Source organism: Stegodyphus dumicola, chromosome 6, assembly GCF_044657685.1.
Source record: "Stegodyphus dumicola isolate Sdum_Otavi_A_Nest chromosome 6, ASM4465768v1".
NCBI classification, from domain to species: Eukaryota; Metazoa; Arthropoda; class Arachnida; order Araneae; family Eresidae; genus Stegodyphus; species Stegodyphus dumicola.
Genome location: NC_140773.1, coordinates 48,340,678 through 48,363,666, shown reverse-complemented (window position 1 = coordinate 48,363,666; position 22,989 = coordinate 48,340,678). Strand labels below are relative to the sequence as shown.

At 32.8% G+C, this 22,989-nt stretch overlaps 1 protein-coding gene across 1 annotated transcript in view; it reads right to left on the bottom strand.

Moving 5' to 3' along the window:
- The window catches only part of LOC118191814 (uncharacterized), a 196,751-nt gene extending 173,992 nt beyond the window's left edge, over positions 1-22,759 (bottom strand). Inside the window, exon 1 of the mRNA XM_035362664.2 lies at positions 22,457-22,759. The gene's annotated coding sequence lies outside the window, so the exon portion shown is untranslated. The remainder of the gene's footprint in view (positions 1-22,456) is intronic.
- Positions 22,760-22,989: the final 230 nt, after the last annotated feature.

The window sequence follows — 22,989 nt, the reverse complement described above, 5'->3', positions numbered from 1 at the left end:
AAGACGGATAGGTGCTTTCGTAAAATGATGCTAATTGCTATAAAAGGTTATTATTAGCTGGTATGAGTGCTGCACTTGTGGCCACGGTACGTGATTTTGAAATGAAATTACGATGTTGCTTACTACTGTAGTAGAAACAGTGAGCATTTTTGGCAATTTTTTAATTATTTCGATTTTTCTATTTTTTAAATCGTTTTATATTCCTTATAAACCAAAAGAGCACTGGCTGTTTCTCTAAGTGCTTTATTTTGCGGAGTTGGAATTTCATATAAATTTGTTTTTGCAGCATGTCCCTATATGATGGAGGGGTAAAGTAAGACTGGAAAGTTCATTGTTCTATAAAATATATCTTTTTTATTTTATGAAGAGAAAGTCTTAAGTTCGTTATGATTTTTTTAAAAATTTTTATTATTTATTTATTTATTTATTTTTTGAGTTTGGCAAAATGAGGTTTAGAAGTGAGTTTGTTTTCAACTATGATGCCAAGGTATGCCACTTTTGTTTCAGGCATAATCACCTACTGCTTTTAAGAAGCCGAGTTTGTTTATTAAAATGTAAAGTTAAATATCTTAAACTCTTCCGAATAAAACGGTTTGGGGTGAGGGAGATAAAAATGTTTTACTTCAAACAGTGAACTCCCCTCTCTTAAATAGCTGTGTCTGTTAATAAAAAATTCCTAAAATTCACGCAAAATATTAAGTAAATTAAAAACAAATTCGAAATTTAGGTACTCATGTTCGGGTGGAGGACTATGTATATTCAAAATTTGGTGTTTAAGGTGTCGTCGCTTTTCAAATGTAAGAAATATGCGTATACATACGTACAAATTCTTCACTGTTTAATAAGAAAGATTTATTTTTAACATTCCTATATTCTTCCCGAATTTAAACGAGTGTCGACTATTCAGAAGCTCATTAGTTGTTGAAAACGAAACAGTCTTTAAGTAAGTTAAAAAAATATGATAAAAATGTATGACAAAGGCTTAGCAATTAATAACTAACGTAATTAATATTGAAAAGGTAAAGTGATCACTTCTAAGCATTTAAAGTGCAGACGTATTAAACTATCGTATCACCCCAAATCCTTATAATGCAGTTCATTTTGTTAGGATATTGGGTACATAATTTTGAATAATTATACTTGTAGGTATTAGATGGGCATCCTATGGTTCAAATACAGTGGCGTGCTAGGTCGATGGCACATCGTCCCATCCAATAATGAAGCTGAATATGTTAATGCATCAAACTGACAAGAAACGGGGGTACAGATTCCTCCATATAGAAATTCAAAACGCGAAGCTGTGAAAATGAACACTGCGTTGAGAGAAATCACGAACTCGAAGCACCGAAGTGTGAAAAAGGTTCGCGTTTTCAAATCTTTGCGGTTGGTTCACATGCACTCTTTTGAATCGTGCTGCAGAGTGAGCATGAAAAGAAGGCGGGACGAGGTCAAATCAGCTGTGGAAGAGGTATCTAATTTAGTGAGTAATAGGACAAGATAGTGAGAATGGATGCCGCATAATCCGTTCTTACCTTTCAGAAAGCGATGTTGAATTCTCGATAAATTGTAGAATGATGGCTGGAATGAAAAAAATGTGACCTTTAAATCTCATGTCATAGAATTTATTTTTCAGTTTGGCTTCAGTACACAAAAGTGGTTCAACAAATAGAAAAGTAACAGTACTTCGGACTACATATCATCAAAGAATTAATCGTTTTGAACTGGATTTACGGATCTACAGTTTGCTCAAAACACCTTCCAGGCAAATGCTAATAAAAGCTCGATTTATTGAAAGTGTGGTTAGAATTGTTTTAAACACAAAGAAAAATGTTCCTTTGATTTCTTGTTGGTTTGCGTTCCAAGGACATTCGGTTTCTGTATAATTTACAAATTTATTCACATATGCTTACAGGGTGTTCCACCAAAAGCGCTGTATTTAATATGCGCGAAAGAGTATTTTATTCTTAGAAAATGGAAAATACTTTTATACTCTTACAGCAGGTAAATGTTCCGATTAAAAAATGTCATATTAGATATGATCTAGTAACACTGATATTTTATGACTGTCAGTTCATTTCGAAGCTTTGTTGCATCTTACTCGATACGGAGCACTACACAAAGGAAGAATGAGTTTCGAATGTGAGAATTCTTTGCAAGAATGGCGAGTGTTATGCGCATACTGTTAGAAAACTTCGTGCAATCTTTTGATATGGACGTGCTCCTAATGAAACAGCAGTTCGCCGATTGATAAGGAAATCTGAGGATACCCGTTTGACAGCAGACCTTAAATCACCACGCTCTCAATTTACCCGGTTTGTTGAAAACATCGCCATATTCCATGATAGTGTTATTGCGAGCTCAAATATCCGAGCCTAAAGAGAAACAACAAAATAACTTCAAGAGGAAATTGAATGTGTCATTAGACACCTTGATAGGCAGGTACATGAAAAAGTGATTATGACTTTCATCGACAAAACACGTGCTGCAGAACTAATCGTAGAGGACATATGGCGTACGCTATTTTTTTATCCTTAAATTGAAAATTTACCTGTTCTAAATAATATTAAAATAGCTCCCATTTTCTGAAAATAAAAGTATTTTACTAAACATATAAAATCTGGCGTTTTTGTTAGGACACGCTAGACAAGGGAATGTTTCGCAATATAAAAGCATTATATGAGAAATTTTATTTCAGACGGCAAGGGCGCCAATACATGTCGCTTTCAATTGTTAAAAAGGGAATATAAATGTTGAAACTGCACGTATTTTAATTCTTGATCTTCTTGATCTACGATTTCCTAAATAAGAAAAGTTCGAAGTCGCTTCTTTAAGCATATATTATTATTCTTGGCTAGTCTATTTAATATTCACTGTGAATAATTTGTAACCATAATAATAAGAATACTGTGGTTACTACTGGCAACAAAGTTAAGGTTTAGTAATAATAAAGATACAGAATTAAATTATAAAAATTTTCAATATACTCATACTTACATTTCCAAACTTTTCATAGGTTACAATGTAATTTTAAGACAGATAATATTAGACTAAAGATATACATCTTCTTTACTCGATTCTTGTTTAAAAATTCTAAATTATTTCACAAACTAGCTGATTCCGAGGTTAGGAGCCTAAACGAGTTACATATAAAAAAGTATATAATGGTTTAATGAGTCTATCTGTAATTTCATGAGTTCAGTTGTAGAATCATTAGGTCATTTTAAAGTAGGAGATGTAAAAATATGCAGTGCTCTTGCCGGAACTCGAACCTGAATTTCTCGAATATGCGGCGAGTGTGCTACCATCGTGAGAATAGATGTAGCTCGGGGATTGAACGAAATGTTGCGCTAGACTCCGCCCTGTGTAACTTTACAAACAGTTACAGGTGATAAGATCCCGACTGAAAGCAAAATTAACATCACCATTACCTTCGAAAATGAGACCTACCAGCACATGGCTTTCGTCGCTAACATCGCGGACGAATTAATACTCGAACTGGACCTTTTGCAGAAGTACGACTTTACGCTGGACTTTAAACGTAACGAAATGCGCTGTGCAAAAGAAGATATAACTGAGTTTGAAATGGAGAACACCATTCCCTTAGCTCACCAAGTAACAACAAAAGCAAATGTCCCCATCCCTCCAGTGGCAGAATTAATAGCCGGCTCCATAGAATAATAGACGGCTCCACAGAAAAGAATAGCTCCAGGTTTGGACTAATCGAATACCCGTGTTTGTAAGCATATAGTGTCTTTACGATTCCCCCCCGGGGGTCGACGTAGAGAACTCTGCGAAGCTACTGGCTAGGATCTGTACCTAGGCAGTCTCGGCCACGGGGGTATAAAATTTATGAACTTGGTGGTTCTGAAGGCTCTGGGAAAGGTCACTTATTGGCCGGCCTCGGAGTCTGGCACGTCCTAGCGCGGCGTGGTGCTAGTAACCCGTGGGGTTTTCCCCCGGGGTCGCTGGGTAATGTCCCGCTGCGACGGGCTCGCCCGAGCGACTGGCAGGAGCAATTGACGACCGGTGCTGCCTGGTGACGTATCCAGGTGGTGCGCGGCTCTGCTGGAGGGTAACAGTGGAGGTTGAACCTCCACGACGTGCCCAAAGGCAGAGTCGACCTGTAGTGAGATTTAGTTACTCGGAACAGGGAAGCCGAAACCCATAGTGTCTTTACGATAGAGGGGACACTTCAAACACGCGACGAGTCGAAAGCTCTTTCTATACATTGGTGGTAGGGGAACAGGAATAGGAGACCCTCGGGATGTTCTCCCTCAATACTGGAATGGAAGCTTGATGGTTAGCAAGGCTCGGCGATACCTGATACATACCAAAGGGGAATGCACTGGTGCCCTCCTTACTTCGATCTAGACCTGGACTAATTAATAATAACAGAGAAGAACTCCTTTCTTTTGCTTTAAAGAATTTAATTAGTGTACCAAAAATAGACAAACTAAATTTGAAAGAAAAATCAAACAATTTGCATTTTCGGAATGGTAAGAACATGCGCTTGGAAGACAAAAATATTTTACTTCCGGTCGTGGCAAAACATTTCTTTTAGATCGATGAGTTTTTTTATTAAATTCAAAAGACAATTATCTTACGGTTTGTCGAGTGGCAACGTATTTCTTTTCAATCGATCGCTCAGTTTTCTGAATAATTTGAAATATTAATACCTTACTGCTTGCCGCGACGCAATATATTTCTTTTAAATCGTAAATTTGTACAAATATGCAGCTTAAAAAAAATTCAAAACTGAAAATTCGAGCTTCGAGGTGCACGTGTTCGAATTGAGAACTATATGTATTGAAACATACTTATATCGGCTAAACGAACATGTTTCAGTTTTACAAACTGCTTCTTTCAATATAGAAATTAAGTAGCATAAAGGAAAGACAACGAAAATATTATAAAAGTACGTATGGTTTTTATAATGCTCATTTTATTATTTTGGGAAACAATGTTCTAATATGGTGTGCAACACAAATGGAAAACATTACGTTCTGAAAATTAACAACAACACTTTTTTTTCTCTCGGACGGTCAAAACAAATAAATAAATAAGTAAAATAAAAACTAAGCTTTAATTTAAACCCCACGAAATCATTAATAAACTGAAGCAGAAAAATTATTTATCATATAGGAACAAGAGATTTAACAATTCTGCTAACAAAATTTATCTACAATTTTATATCACAAATTCATCTTTATAGTATCAACGACACGTTATAAATGAAATTATTCAATTTAAAATCGTTTTTCAAAAGCAATAGTCATTCTTTTTATTCAAAAATTCTATTGCGTAAAAGATTTAAAAAAAAAAAAAAAAAAAAAAAAAAAAACCGCGATTCACTCTTGTTCTAAAAGATCGTGTGAAGTTTGTTTCACAATCTTTGAAAATTTCAAATCTTTATCACAGATACATTTTTGGATGACAACACTTTAAAGTCCCATAAAAGAATATACTACTACGTACCACAATAAAATTAATGAAATCAGTTCCTAAAAGGAAATGTTGATAGAAATGTACATACAAACTTACGAAAGGGAGAAAAATTAAAGATCTAGATTTCATTACGACGAAATCAAAAAATAGCCTTAAAACTATGTTTTCCAGCAATGTCGAAGGAAGAAGCGGCGACTTCCGTTTCGCATTGCAGCATATGCTTCTAATAATAATCTTCTAATAAAATCTAGAAAATAGCTACGTTATTATTTTTTATCAGCCTTGCTTCAAAAGTGGGTAAAGAGTGTTTTATAATCTGTGAAAAATTAAATTTTTTGTAACCGATACATTTTTAGACGTTGAAATTCATAAATATCAAGTAATCGAAAATATCGGGCGGATTTTGAAAATTTGCTGAAAAAGTAAGAAATGATGTTGGAAATTTTATACAAACCTAATTTAAAAGATTCATTTCTGCCCTATCCGAAGGTGAGAACAGTAAATTTCTGAGTTTTTTTTTTTTTTTTTTAATTTGTTCGTTAAACCAAGATACGCGATAAAAACCGTTTAAACATTAAATTTTGAAAACTGCAAATCGAATTCTGAAAACATTGCTTCACCTTATTGCATTGTCTTCCCCAAACAATGTGTTTACAAAATTTCAACTCGATAACTTAAGCTCGAGAGATAAGTTAAAAATCAGTGACAAACTCTACAGAGAGAAACATCACTAGTGAACTAAGTAAAAGCTTATTATAGCTGAATGACCCTTGAAGATATTAAAAAAATTCACAATAACAAAAGCTGTTAAAAATATTCCTCGAAAGCAAAACTAGAAATAAAGATAATTCGAGAGAAAAAAAAACCGCTTTGTTTTCATTTCTAAATTTGAGAACAGCCAGCCCTTGGAGAAAGGATACGCCCTAAGGTATTTGAAACATTCGAAGGATAAATTTCCAGATGGAATCATATCCGCCCTTGAGCCGGTTCCGAACGCTCTCATCCAGCGAATTGACATTGTCATGCATAACAGCGAAGTCTGTCTGCTTCGTCGGATTCCTTGTGAACGTGATATTCCACCCAAACATATTCTGAAGCTCAGGCTGAGGTTGGCCGAAGATTTAAACTCGCGTCATGACCATACAGAATTTCTTGAAATGAAAAGCCTGCCTGTCATTTTAAGAGTTTTCAGATGGTTCTCTTTAAATTTAAGAGTTTTGTTGAGAAAAACTGAGCTAGAAAGTGATGATTCTACCAACAGTGTTATTTGTAATAAATACTGTATGTGATAATGGAAGAAAATTTTCTCGTTTATTACTTTCATTTTGTTCAGATCACGTTTGAGTCAGATCACGAAGCTGCTGACATTCAACACCAATTAATAGTTTTTATGTATGTTCTTAGTTATAACAACATGAATCTTATCAGTGTAGAAAAAATGGGCATAAGAAAACCACCTGTGTTTGATAATTTTTTTAAAAAATTATACCATTTTGTTGTGTACAAAAACGAAAGCTCGGGATTCTAAATTTGAAAGAAATCTTAATTATTTTTTCTTACGATTAAAGCCCTAACTGTTCCCGAGTGTTTAAAGACTGTTGAATACTGGCAGTTTTTCTTCGGTTCGAACCCAAGCGACTTCTGCTACATTGTGACTAATCTTGCTAGTTTGACCTAATCAGAACAAAAGATTTTAACGAAAAGCGAATTTTATCGTGGCATGCGTCTGTCGTTGGCAGAGTCTTGAGCACAATATAGTAGATGACCGTTCAACTTTGCTCAGTTCCGCTCCATCTTTAAAGAGCGCTCACTCTGGGGGACGGGTTTGAGAGTCTTCAACCCCTCTTTCCCTTGCATCAAATCATTCGAGAGGACTTTCGCTTTATTCGTATATTTTGAGTTCCTTCCTGCCGCACAGACACTTACACATTTATAAACATCCATTCCTTCCATTTTTGCCTTTTCGATCCATCCTGCTTTCTCTGGTATTCAATCCCTGCTCTTCAGTACGACAGTCAGCGTCACTAACCACTTTCCCGTCTGATAGGCGATACATTTCTTTAGTATTAAATTTTTTAAAAATCATAATAATATTTACTCCCCTCCTCCCTTAAGTGCAATTTTTATTGTTGAAAGCGAGGATGGGAAAGGGTGGGCCGAAGACTTTTATAAGCTTTTACTTCGCTCATTCATGGTGTTTGCCGTTATGGGCAAAAGTTTGGTTTCGATTTTTAAGCCACATTCTGTTAAAATATCAAAAGCAAATTTTGTACACACACTGTTTATGGATGGCAATGCGATGTGGTTAAGCGATGTTTTCAAATTTCGATTTAAATATTTTTAATTTAATGTTTAAGCAATTTTTTTACACATATTTTCATTTAACGAACAAATCAAAAGCCTCAGAACCTTACTATTTGCAATAGCAGATAGAGCAGAAAAAATATTTCAAATGAATTTTTTTATAAAACTTTTAGCTTTAATTCTTAGCGAATTTTCGACGATCACTTGATTTTTTTTTCAATTATATATTATTATTTCAAAATAGCAGCATCTAACAATGTAAAGATTACAAAGTTTTGAAATTTTCACAAATTAGAAAACAAAATTTCCGCCCTCTTTTAAAGGAAGAATGATAAAAAGATATTAATTTGGCGATTTTCTACAATTTTTTAAAAAACATGACTGCGTTTTTAAGTCTTTCTTGAAAGCAATTATATCTTAAAAATGCTTGATATTTTATTTTTTTAAGAACTGTGTGCATATCTAAACAGTTAATAATCATAATTCATAAGAAATATTCATTGCAATTTGATGCTTTTATTACTGTCATTTAAAACTGCTAAAATAAAAATTTGTAAAATCATAATATTACAAGGCTCTATTATGCATAATAAAGACTTTCTAGACGAATGATCAAGCTAGTTCTATTTGATTTTTGTTTAAATAATTTTTAATTAATTACTTTAAATTCCTCTTTTATAGTAGTCACAACAGTAAAGATGACCTATAGAACAGATTACACATAAATCGCCACGGACATAGCTTGAAGCTCTTAGCTACCATCGAAGATACTGTCAGGGATGATAAATGAAGAGGCGAATGAGAAACTATTTAGCGCTAGGAGCACAGCGATCATGAAATGGAATTTCGAATCTATTTATTGGGTCGCGGAGAACAGGATCAGCTCGATCATGGCCTATCTGTGTCAGATTCTCACCCGATTAGCAAAAGAGGTATGAAATGCATGCGGTGATAAAAGATTCTAACAAAATGCTATGTCCGGCAATTTGTTTTTCTTGTTATTTTTCACGGATCTCCTAGAATAAATTATGCAAATTATGATCGTATGTATAAACAATAAAGAAAAGCATATTTATTTGTACATTTCCAGTCTAGCGCAAGCTGTATACCCGCATTTTAAATCATTCTTCTGCGTTAAAATTGCTGTTTTGTTTTGTAAAACACGTACAGTGAACGTTGTCTCGTGATGACCACCTCTCTAAGGTGACCAGCTCTGAATGCGACCGGTGTTCTGGTCGACATTGAGTATTACCTCTCTAAGAGAATTATCTTCATAAAAGACATAAATAATACAGATTGTGAGTGGTCGTCTTAGAGAAGCTGCTCTGTATTTCTTTCTTAAGCGTTCTACCGTATGGTTCTTTCTATGGTCTATAAATCTAAATCCTGGTTTCTCAAGATAAAAGGGCATTTTTGTCTCCAGCGCGTGAGACTGTGTATCGGAAATTTTAAAGATATGCTCATTTTAAAATTATTTTACGATACTGCTGTTGAACTTAATTTTATGGTTTAAGTACGCAAAACATGATATTTAATAAATAAAGGTAACACACAAAACGTTAAAAAAAGCCCCTTTGGACGTAATTTAAAATCTGAAACCTTTCACACTTTTTATTATTGAAAATTAATTTTTTAAAGAAATTTGGAATTGCTAAAACATGAAAATTTTGTTTAAAACACTTCTGTAATTGGAAGTATACGTCTGCGATCTATGATTACGAAAATAAATATGGCCGAACAAGGACTTATAAGCCGGACAAGGAGGTGAGTGTATACACACAGATATATATATCAGTCCCATACATAAAATTTCGATGTTCGACGGCTAATTGCTTCCGAGTTATGCGAGATATGTACTTACGTACGTACATACGTCTGTACGTATCTACGAAATGTACGTACGTCACAAAATGTACGTATTGTTCCTATGCACATATGTACATGTGTACGTCACGAAAAATCTATTTTGAAAACATTTTATAATCTTTTTTGGAATAAAGAATGCTTTATTCTATCCGTACGCAGTCTTTCAAAAAAGTAGGCAAAATGAAGTCGGGAACGATCAAAATGGATATTTCCGATGAAATCTGAAATCTGAATTTTTCACGATTCCTATATTTTCTTTACTTTGTATAAGGAAGAAAAAGGAAAAATGTTAACGAGCCTATCTAGTGTAATTTCTCAGGTCGTTGTAATAATTAATAATAATAGAAATGAAGAACCACATTTAAATCGCATAGTTCGTAGCAAATAGATTAAATATGAAAGAAAAATATCTTGAGCTTTTGCGAAAGACAACACACTAGTGTGTCGAAAGGAAAAATACTTAATTTCGGCAACGCATTTCTTTTAAACCTGAATTTGTTAAATTTGAAAGAAAAATACTTTGCCGAGACATAACAGATTTCTTTCAAATAATTGGGATTTCTGATTTGATTTGAAATATAAGTATCTTCCGCCTAGCTGAGTGGCAATATGATAGTGGCTGAGTGGCAAACGTATAATTTTTAAATCACACTAATTTTGCGCAAAATATGAACTAAATCAAAAACAAATTTGAAATTTATAATTCGGGCTTTGACGTTGCACATGTTCGCGCGAAGGACTAGATGAGCGCGAAGTCTGATGGATCCAGGTGTTATACATAAAGATGTACATACATATAATACATACATACTCTAGAGTCATTATGGTTCTTTGATGCTGGAGAAGTGAAAAATGAGCAGTGCCCTCACCGGGACTCGAACCTGGACCTCTCGAATACGCGTTGAGTTACCGTTACACCACAAAGGCATGCAGAAAAGAAGGAGAAAATACCTTATATACTCCCCCAGGAATGAAGGAAAAGTAAAAAAAGAAGCAGAAGTTTTTAATGAACAAAACTCTATTAAGTTTAATGTGAGTTTTAATACGTTCAAAGTCTAATTGTTAAATTTAGAACAATGTTTAGTTTCGTGAAGTTTCAAGTTAATTCTGAAATTTAAAAACTTAGATCTTTCTTTTCTTCTTATTTATCTCCAAAAGCTAAATTTAGAACTATAATGGGTTTATCTTGAACGAATTAAGAAAAGTCTAGAATTCCAATACTTTCATTTTATACGCTTTTCAGATTAAACTTAGAATTTTAATCACTTTAAGTAATCCTACTCCAAAGTTTTTATATTAAGCTATTTATTAAAATAAGATCAGACTTTCAGTCTTAGAATGGATGAAACCAAAAGATAATTCTTGAACCAACAGATAATCTTTAAATAAATAACTGAGTTTTAATTCCCTAACGAAATCTTGCAGAACATTTGTTGCTGTACAACAGTGAAACTAGAAACGGCAAGATTAAGGACTAGGGAAAAATTATCTTTAAAACGTGAAATATAACTTGTTGCTTTCAATTCATAGCAAAATAAAAATTAGCGTCAGTAAGTCAGCACAAAATTAAAGCAATTTATTAATTCGAACAACGGACTAATTAAAACGACTCTCGTGTTTGAGTTTAAATCAACAATCAAACCAATAATTTTTCAAAAATGGATTCCGAGACACTGTTTTCATCCGGAAAAGTCGTCTTATAACCAGACTTTTGAAATACGGAGCAACGAACTAGTTAATTACTTGATGGCTAGCAGCAACTGAGACGTCTTTCTTCAGCCTTTTTTTTTGTTGTTGCTGATACCTATGGAGATTCATATAAATATAAATTACCTTTTATGTGACTATAAAGTAATGCGTGCCCCCACGAGCGATTTATGAAAGCCAGAAGGGGAAGCATAGTTTTAATTGAAACTTAGAAACCTAAAACTATTAGCATGTATTTCCATGCATAAGCTGAGAATTTTTTAGTTTTTGCTATGAAACTGGAAGGTCCACTTTTTATGAACTCAAAACGACTTACATATAGTTCGATCACAAAAGATGAATAACTGAAAGAAGAATAATTGAAATTAACTAGAATTTTATTTTGTTTATTTTTAAAATTCATTAATCAAATTTCTCAGTATCACTGTTCGACACGGAATTTTCTATTATTCATGAAGTAGTATGTCTGCTGCAGACTAGAATGGTATCCCCCCATCTCACTATTAACGTGGTAGTCATCCACTTCGCCGATGGTTTCATTTTCCGTTCGTTTTACAGCATTATGACTATGGAATGATCGGCCTATTTTTGGAGTGAATGAGCCCTTCGGCTTGTCTGATAAGTTTTTTTTTGTCTGATAAGTTAGATGACGAGTTATTCGAACGTTTGATAATACAGATCTAGATTTGTTGGAAAATCGTATATTCGGCTTATACACGGTTTTTAGTTATGACTAAATTTTTACAGGATATCGGCTCGTATTTGGGTACATACAGTAGTTTAATCTCATTATCTGTCCCAGATGAGTGTAGTTATCCAAAGATATCTAAATGTAATTCAATTTTATTTATATGTAATTTTATTTACAGTTCATGTACATATATGTAATTTTATTTACAATTCATAAACCGTTTGCTGTGCCTAGAAAAAGCGGAGAGAGATTTGTGATGCAGATGACACAAATGTCACGGGAAAACAACATTTTCCATAGTGAACCGATGGAAGACAGTACACCTGTTGAAATTTTGTTGATTTTGGAGCTAAGCCTAAAAAACGTAATGCTCTAAAAATAGTTAGCTAAATAAAGACTATGAAATGTATTTTAAATTAGCGTTTTCTCTCATTTAATATTTAAATTTAATACGAGACAAATCATTTCTATATTAAAATACAACTAACACAATATGGAATTTTTACTTTTGAAACTGTTGTATTTATTACCTGTATCAATAACGACAAGAATAAATGTGAAGATATGTGCTGTTATTATGTACGTTTATCAACATATATATAATATTAATCCTTGGCGGTCGTATTAAGTTTTTACATAGGTATCATGCTGGTCCGAATTAATTGTCGTTCAAAGAATAGTAATATGCAAGATTATGGAGCTTGTCGACTTGATAATAATAAGATGTAATGTAAATAAGATCAGTGTGGTTCTTTGTTGTGGTGGCTGAGAGCACAAATGCAACTAGAAAGGTAAAAACGTTTGGTGGCTGAGAGTAAACATGCGACTAGAACGAAAAAAAAAGCTCTGGTGGCTGATAGCAGACATACGATTGGAACGGTAAAACAGCTTTGGTTGGTGGCATACGACCACCAAAGGCATACGACTTCAAAGGATTAATTTTTCTCTGTTAACATGGTGGTAGGAAAGGCGGCTGCCATAGCCTTGGTCTCGAGGTTCAATCCTTGAGAAAGCATGGATATTTCTATAGCGTACCATCTGTTATTGTGGAATAGAGCTCTTAAAATATTACCAAACCAAAAGTCCTCACAAAAGACTGGTGATAGGAGATCCTTAAACCCATTCCTCGAGATATGCTCAATACACTCATGTTACCTTTTCAACTGTTTCTTACCTCATCAAAGTACCATGTATTGATCTGTGTACATGTACTATGCAATGATCTGTGCACATATACTTTCCCATAACATATTAATCGTTTGGCAACGGTTTAGGCTCCTTTAATACATGATTTTGTCCTTTGTCGAGGTTTGGAAGTTAGGAGAGTCTACTGTCCGTGGGATATATTAACTGTATATTCAGAAGCTGGAAAGTTCCCCTTCCAATGGAGTCAAGAGGGATTCTCCTTCAAACCTGCGACATAGCAGGGCAGATTCCCACTAAACCTAATAAATAGTATGCATCCATAAGTTTAGGCTTAGGCTCCTTATGGGTGCTTAGGCCTAAGATAATGAAAAGCGCACTCTTGGCGACGAAAACATTTGAAGATTTGGTTATAGATGTAGATTTAAAACAACAGCAGCGTGATATTAATTAACTAAGATAAAGAAAGAGACTTAAAAGCGACATTGCATCTTATAAAATTGGGACATGTATGTTTTTGATATTGCTAATTTTGAATTCAAAATGACTATTCAGGTCTGAAGTCTCGAGTAACCCACTTTCGACTTCTCTGGTGAGAAATTAAACTAGAATTTAGTATTCGAAATGACAATTAACCACAAAGTTATTTCAAATTGCTAGCAAGTTATCGCCCTTACAAATGTTTAACTATCCGTACGAACACGGATTAACTCTCCATAGAATATTTGGTTATCCATTCCCGGTGGATTACAACTAAATGCTAACACAAATTAAAACGATTGACTTATTATAGCTATACAAAATTACAAAATGAGGTTACTTCGGCTAATTACCAAGCTTCAAATTATTCCATGATTCTCAGCTCAAAACTAAACACCTGGTTGGCTATATTATCACTAAATTTGTAAACCCCTTATCATGCACAGCGATTAAGTAATTTTAGCAGTTCACCACCACAACTAAAACAGGAAATTCTACTCATCCAGAAAAAGCGGCTACAAAGTAAAATCTCCGGTAATATTACGATTAAGATTAGCATTCTACTTTTACACTATTAAAACCATTACATTACCATAAGTGTCTGGTCTAAGAGAATGTTGGGCCAACGACAAAGAAGGATAAGATAAAGTTTAACTTAAATCTAACTGTAAGAAAAACATCAGAATAATTTTTTTTCCAAATTTATGCTGCAATAAACTTTTAAGGAACTTGCAAGTCGCATTGAAATTGAGATTCTAAATATTTTAATAATCAACACATTTGATGGACTGAATTGAAATGAAATACTTAAATCAATATTAATAAACTGTCAGATTAGAAATTCATCGGTTTAATGTCTAAATATAATGACAACTTGATAATATCCTGAAGATGAAATCTGATATTAATATCGTAATGTATGTAAAAGATTTAAAAATATGTCATCTTAATTTCAGATAATACTAAGGTGATCTTAAGGAAGAATATTTTTGAAATTATAGGTATTTAAGTGGTGTCAAGTTAGTTATAGTTAATTGATTACAGCAGAGCACGCGATAGTTATCTCTTTCAAGAATTCTTTAAATTATTACCAACCTTATTTCTCATTTAGAAGAATGCAAAATCTTTCAGTAGTTGGGGATTTCTCCAACTGCTTCTAATTACTCCAAAGAAAACTCAACGCTTTAGGAGCAGTAAAGAGATTTTATTCAAAAGTAATATACTGGCTAATATATGATTTATGTAGGTGGATCCTTTAATAATAATGCTAGAACTTTTATGGTGATTATTAAGTACGTGTCAATGTATAAACAGGAATTAGAAAAGGAATTATCTCAGAAAAATTTTAATCTAAAGCTAAACTATGTTAACTCGGAAAAAAATTAAAATAACTTAAAATTTTCAGGTTACATTCCAAGACGTCGAAAAATGAATCAAAATAATTAAAAAATGAAAAAATCATAAAAATGAAAAAAAAAATCAAATGATTTCAGCATAATTCTGTGACATATGGAGTTAGAAGTAGTTTTCATGTTACGGCAAAGCTAAAAAAATATTTATAAACTAAATGTGCTTTAATTTACGTAAATCACGTACATTATAAAAATAAAATGAAGATTTAAATTATTAGGAGTTGCATCTGTGATTTTAAATAGCTCAGTTAGTTAATTTATAACTGATTGTTGAGATTTGGAAAATAAATTCGAGATCTTACTTTTGCCGAATAACAGTACTCTGAAACTCTGCGCATAGAATATAAATAAAATAAAGGTTTTATGTTTCGGGTAATTGCAAAATTTGCTAATGCTGATAGTTAAAAAATGCTACTTTTAGATTCTTTCCACTCCCATTTTTCAGTTTCCAATACATTATTGTGTTTATGGATTTCATTATATCAAGATATGTTTTTGCGCGTTAACCGAAAATATAAAGCCCCTTCGGGATGTAAAACACAAACATGCTTAAAAATATTTTAAAAAATAAAATATTTAGAGAAAAAAATTATATTCAGGGATAATGAACCAAAATTATGATTCCGTAGCTATTAGAAAGGCCTTTAATTTTCTGTAGTAAAACATTCTAGTATGAACTCAATAAAAGATATTGTAAAATTATAATGTTTCATACGATTACTAAGAGCAGTCTTTGTTATTTTCTAGAATTCTGGAACAATTTAAAATATACTCAAAGAATCTCATGTGGCCACCTCATAAGTAACTTGTACGCTATCAAATTGTATGCATTTTTCGTAGCACTTCATTTAAACAACTTTCCTTGAATTATTCTAACTCAATTAATCAATTCCTTCAGGCAAACTGAAACTGTCATCAAAACTTACAAATTTTGAAATTAAATATCGCGGTCCATTTTTGGCGTACGGAATTCAAACTTTTTGCATTTTGATTTTTTTCATAACGAATATAAAACTCTCCAAAATATTACTATCGGAATCAAGAGACCACATAAAAAGGTAGATTTCGTTATTTGTCCAAAACTAATTTTGATTTAAATTTGAAATTACCAGAACTTGAATATTTCCATCATTTAAAACACTTTTTTTTATTGGAAGTAAATGACTGACGAATCGTTTTTTAGTTATGCGAGATACATACATACGTATTTACGTCCGTACAGACGTCAGGAAAAATCCTTTTTGAATACATTTCATAATCCAATTTGAAGAAACAAAAAGAGTTCTTTATTTTCTTATTATGAAAGTTCTTTTCGTATATAAAGATGCCACTTAGAAACATTGTCTAAATTGATTTGGGAGAAGTCAAAGTGGACATTTCCATAGAAATCTATAATTTTTAAATTAAAATTTATAGGTGCGTTATTTACTTCACAAATAAATCTTAAACTCAGTTTATGAAATTTTGTTGAGGCAACACAGATAAACGAAAATAATAGGTTTAACAGAGTGTAAGCAGAGTGTAGAAAACAAGGCAATGAAAAAAGAACTCGAAAGATAAGCATATGTTCATCTTATGCTCACACAGAAGCACATATGAGATGTTCACATCAGAAGAACATATGAGAAAGCAAATGTTCTTTACAAATGCTTAAAACTTTTGAAGGAAAAAAAATCACCCATTTATTTTATGCTAATGTATTCTGATTTGTTATGTTATTGGCATTTTTAATAAGCATGTTTCTCTTAGCTTTAAAAACAATGCAATGCTATTAATATTTAAATCTAACATTCTTTTTAATAGCATTTTTTTAATCGAATAGTGCGAGTCTGCAAAGCACAGTATACGTCAGTAACTTAAGGTCCGTATATGAAACCTTGGATATTCGCCCTTTCAATCGATGATCAAGGAAAACTTTTAAAATTAAAAAGATTACTTTAGCTTTAATATCTCTCTGCTCTGTATTAAAATATGGATGACCAATTTCTTTTCAAGAAAATGCAATCACGGATGCACGTTTGTGATGCATTCGAACGAAAAGTTTGCGTGAATATTCTTTGTGAAAAAGAACTAGTGCTGAGATCTCAACACGAAACTGAAAGGAAATGAAATAGGAAAGCGGGGAATGAAATGCCATCTAGGAGTTAGCTGTTCGAAAAATTGTTCTTTGAACAAGCAGCGACAGAGACAATTTTTTAGTCTGAAATTTCTCACGGAGTTCTTGAATCGCTTCCTTACGAAAGCTTTTACGTTTGGCTACCCGAGCAACCTCCAGGCTGACAGGCGGTGAATATAAAGGGAAACGTGTTTATTGTTCTGCATCTGGTAGAAAGATTGAAGTACTAACAACAATTTGCGTAGACGAAGCTTTACTACTGACATACGATTCGGTTTACTGAGTTTAAGTAAAAAAATTTTAATAATTGTAATAAATTGAGCAAATTTTATTTGCTTTCATATTGCACGATGAGAGAATTCGGTTCAGATATTTTGTCAAAATGAGAACCACAATTTCCTATAAAAGCGAACTTAAAAAATATAAAATAAAATATGCGAAAGGGTTCAGATTTTAACGATCGCCGAAAACGGCTCTATGAAAGTTTAATGTGATTTATCAACAGAGGTTATCGAGAGACATGGTCCAGGTGGAAAAGTGAAACAATTTATGAGATATTAGATAAATATGCATTTAGACTAACAGGATAACATTATACATCTTCCGTATATTTAAAAAGTGAAAAAATATGTAACGTAATTCTAGAGAACTATTTAATGTTTTTAATTAGATATATCATGAATTGAATGCATTTCTTTTTAAATCAGATTAAAAAATAAAAAAAGTACAAAAATAATATTTTTAAGAACTGCATGTATTGCTTTTAAATACTTTAGTTTCAAACACTGATCTCAAAATATTATAGGCATTTCAGAACGAGGTGCTAAGTAATGTGCCTCGGCTTCACATGGTACGTAAGAAACTCCATTTTTCGCAGCGAACTTTTCATTGATGACTTTACAAGATTATTGCTTCAAATTGTCTTAATATCTCCTCCAAAAATTTTCTTTTTCGTTAAAGCCCTCACTGTACATCTTGTAACTGATCATCAGTAATAAAGACCAAGAACCTCGTTCTGTATCTTCTCTGTTATTAAATAATAAAGAACCTGTACGTATACATGCCTGTTCTTCATATCGTGCAAACACGGCAGAACCTAAAGCCACCAAATTTTGAATACACATAGCCAACCACCCGCACATGTGCATCTTGAAGCATGCGTACGAATTTTGAATTTTTAAAAAATTTATTTCATATTTTGTACGAATTTAAGGAACTTTGCTTTAAAATTCCAGCGATTAGAAGCTTCTGTTGTCACTCCATAAAGCGTAAGTTATTTAGTTTCAAATTTAATCGGAAAACTCAGCGATATAAAAGAAGTATATTGCCTGCCAGCAACAAAACGCAATATATTTCTCTTTCGAATTTAATCAACAAACACAGCGATTTAAAAGAAATGCTTTTTCACTGCCCAAATTAAAATATTTTTATCTTCCACATGAGAGTTCGGCGAAGCATAGGATAATATTCCATTTTTCTTTCAAATTTATTGTGTTATTAATTAACAAACTAAGCAGTTTGAAAGGGATAAACGGCGATTTCAGTTTTATCGTTATTAATTACTAGCTGAACCTCTGAAATTTCACTAGTGCTAGTTTCATTAAAATCATTATATATGTATAATTATATATATGTTATGTTTTATAATAACGATTTTAGGCAATTGGCTGGTGATTCAAACAGTGAGCATTTTTTTCCTCCCCATATAATGTATATTCGTTTTACATATTTATTTCCATGCCCACTAGGATTACCGCTGTAAATATTGTAGCCCCTCGCCTTTTTCTAGTCGTGTGATTTCAAAGCCTGCGAAAGTAGTGATTTGTGAATACAGTATTTAATCTCTATAAGTATATGTATTATTCACGTCCCTGAGAACACCTGCCATCAAGTATAATATTCAAGGCTCATTCGTGGAGTATTTTAAGGAAGTTAAAATATTTGAACAACTTTTTGGAAACTGGCCTTCTTTTATGATTTAAAAATGCCGTTATGAAAGATTAAGCGGAAATTACGCATATGAAATTTCTATAGATATTCTGCATTGAATAACGCAACGTAGACGTAAGAACGCAAGTTTTTTTAGTAATTGTCAACAAAATTAACCTTCGCCTGTTAGAAAAGTGAAACGAGATTGGAAATTCACTATAGTTTGAGTTCTTCTCTTGCAGTATATCTTTCTGAAGCTCATTGCTTCACATTAAAAAGTAACAAGCAAAATAATAATAACTTAAAAAAATCGGAAAGGATTTATATTCATTTAACGATGACATTTGACGGCAATTTATTTGAAAAGTGATACGGACAAAAACATATCCATCGAGACAGATAGTATTAACAAGCCACATGATTAAAACGAATATTTAAGAGAAAATCTTTTCTCTTTTTTTATCTGGAAGTACAGAAAGAAAATGAGTAACATATGTGAATCCTTTTTATAAACCAGCGCTTCATTAACCGTTGTAAACAGGTTGATTCAGTTATTCCTTTATGAAATCTTTTCTGTCACTGTGTCAACAAGTTTATATAAAGCGACGTAACACTTATTCAATGTAACGAAAGCTAATGGAAGCATTCACACAGTTTCCTCTCTTCGACAAGAAAACTTTTCAAGCGTAACGCATCATTCTCTACTGATTGTTGCAAAGCCTGCTTCCATAAATGATTTACGACCGTTGATTGTTTAAAGGAATAGGCAGAAGTTAAAGGGTTGACGAAGTGCCGCACGGAAAATTAACTCCAAGGATTAAACTTTCAAAAGATTCATTGAAATATAATTTATATAATGGGAATTACAAAAGTTCTGCGAAGGTATCTATCTGATTCTTTAGAAGAATCACCTTCGTTAAGGAATTTTTATATATCCTTTGTCTATTTTACATATGAATATCAAAAATGAAGTTTAATTGGAATACTAAAAAAAATTTTTTAGTAATAAATGTTAAATTAAAAATGAATTAAAATTAGAGAGATTTTTAAGAAAATGTCTAAGAAGGAATAAGTCTTCTTTATTTGATGGCATCTTAAACAGTGCAAATAAATTATACTAAAAGTCTGGAAAACAGACATTTCCTTCAAAAACTAGTTCTCAAAATTTACACTTGTATATTAATACTGCTAATAAAAATTCCAAAAACCTTAAACATTATTTTGAATTGAGCAAGTTATAAAAACGCACTTTAGATTTGACTTGAAAAGTGAGATATTGAAAAGAATGTTTAATATTTCATTATTAATATTAAAAACAATTAATAATTAAATAAGAATTATTAATTAATAAATAATATTAAAAAATGTTTAATATTTCATTATTAATATTAAAAACAATTAATAATTAAATAAGAATTTTTAATTAATAAATAATATTAAAAAATGTTTTGGTACCGAGAATGTTAAAGTAAACCTAATAATGAATTTCCCCGCTCGTATAATTCACTAAGAGTTGTTTGTTTAGTTTCAAATCGAAGGAAAATTATAGTAAATTATGTTATTAATTATAGTTAATTGTTTCTAAACAGCCCCCCAGACAGTATAGTGGTTAGGGTACCCTGACTGTTATACCGAAGGGCCTGGGTTCGAGTCCCGGAGAAGGCATGGTTCTAACTGTCCGCCACTTCATAGTGCCTCCATAATAAAGAGACCACCACATCTGGCTTTAGTATATATTAATGGACTCTGTTACAAAATTGTAACTGTTCACAAAAATTCCTAAACATTCAATAATTCTAAGTTAGAAAACTGAATTTAGATTTCTAGTTTTATTTGGGTATTAGGAAAAAAGACACGTCAAGTGAACTAAAAACTCTCCTACTTACACTGCTGTAATACATTTGAGATAATACCATTTATAACACAAAGAAATGATTTCAGAATGTAAATGCCTGAGTTGGAAAGAAAATAGAGAAATATTCTCAGCATTAAAAGATAGAAACTATTTCTTTTCATTTAAAATTTTACAGTTAGACTTCTGATCTAGTATGTTTCTATAAATGCTTATAATATTGTTGTGTAGGAGTTTCCGGAATAAAGAAAATATTTTAAAGGTTTCTTCTACAATAAATAAGTTCAGAAACTGTAATCTGAATGAGAAGAATTGCAATAATTCTTTATAATATTTGATATTTTTACGAAACTGATCTAATTCAGGTAATATATCTCCGTAATACAAGACGCAAATTTAAAAAAAAACTGGTACTGGAGAAAAATATACTTTGTTGCCGTAATATGAAAATATGGACAGCAGCTGCTTTTAGATAAAAAAATCGTGTGCTTAGTTTTCTTATCAGTTCTATTCGTTATCAGTTCCGGAATGTCTTATGTTATTGAGCATATTTAAACACAGCTAACAAATAAAGGAAATTTTCCAGTTAGAGTAACTGAATGACTCTAACTTCCTATCACTTCCCTTATTTTTTATATTTTGAATCTTTTCACACCTCAGATATATTTAATGTGTATCTGCTCTTGAATTCTGTGGCAGGCAACTGATTAAGAAATGAATGGATTGCTTTTTCAAGCAATTTAATGAATATTTAGGAATAATAGTTCAATTAAATAACTAATATTCCTTAATTTACATTCAAATATATTGTAAAGTTTAATTAAAATGGAAGTGTAAAGAATTTATTCATGAGTATAATCAGTAAAACATTACGCAATATAATAATCGTAATGATATTTGAAGTTTTTCTTTGTCCCCAAGATGCGGAAGATAATATTCAAGTGATTATCATTACCGAATGTTTACTATTCGATATACAACCTACAAATAAGAAGAAAATGTTTTATAACGCATTCAGCTGCTGAAAACTCTTTATATTGATTCATCGATTATAATTATAGATTAGCAAATCGTTATTGTCACATTGATGCAAGATTGTTTATATCGGTTGATAAAACAGCTTGTAAAATTTAATCTGCTAAATCTATTAAATCTTAAAATTTCCGCCAAAAATTCAATAGTTTCCTTTGCTATAAATGAGTATTTCGCTAACGGTAACTAGAGATAGGACATCGCAATTATTTTCATTATCTTACTTCAGAATGTTTAATGACCTTTACGCCCAGAAACAAATAAGCCACTTGTTTGTTCCAATTCTTAATGTGACCTAATTAATGTGCATCAGCCCGATGCAAATTAGAACAACTAAATTCATACATCAAGCGGCCGTCAGTTACTTTTAGGCCGAACCGGCTTCGAGGATTCCCGGGGTGTCTGAGACGGAACCCTGGCCGGCAAACGGTCCACGCTTTGGAGGAACACGACCCGGGCAATTCAAGGCGATCTCTTACCTGAAAAAAGGAAGAGGAGGTCAACGTTCCGTGAAATTCATATCGACCTCGGGTGCTTTCACTTCTTCAAGTTGGTGACTAGTATTCGATGAGAGGCCAAGACTTCTCCTCTGCATTAGAAAAGACACATCACACTATTGTTGTTATTCCCAGTTCAATTGTTCACGGTTATATCCCAACACACGGCTCTGGAAAAGAACCCCGAAACCTTCTCTTGGCGTGTGTCGATCTGCGAAGCGCGTCTCGAGGTGAACTGAAGAAGAGAAATGAGAAAAGGAGATATCCGGCCACTCGTGGAGTTGGAGTGAGGAGTGGAGTTGAGAGGGAGAGGGGAGGGAACGGTGAAGCACGCAGACACACGTGACTAGCGCAACCGGTGGCGACACTCCCGGCCAGGTGAGAAGATAATTTGGATGAGATCTCTCTTGCTGCAGTGGAGAAATTTTTTGAAATCGAATAAGTTAGAGCGACAGTTTTCCGCTCCCCCTTCCGTTTGTAACATGCTTTAAAGTGATCGATTTTTACCCGAGAGA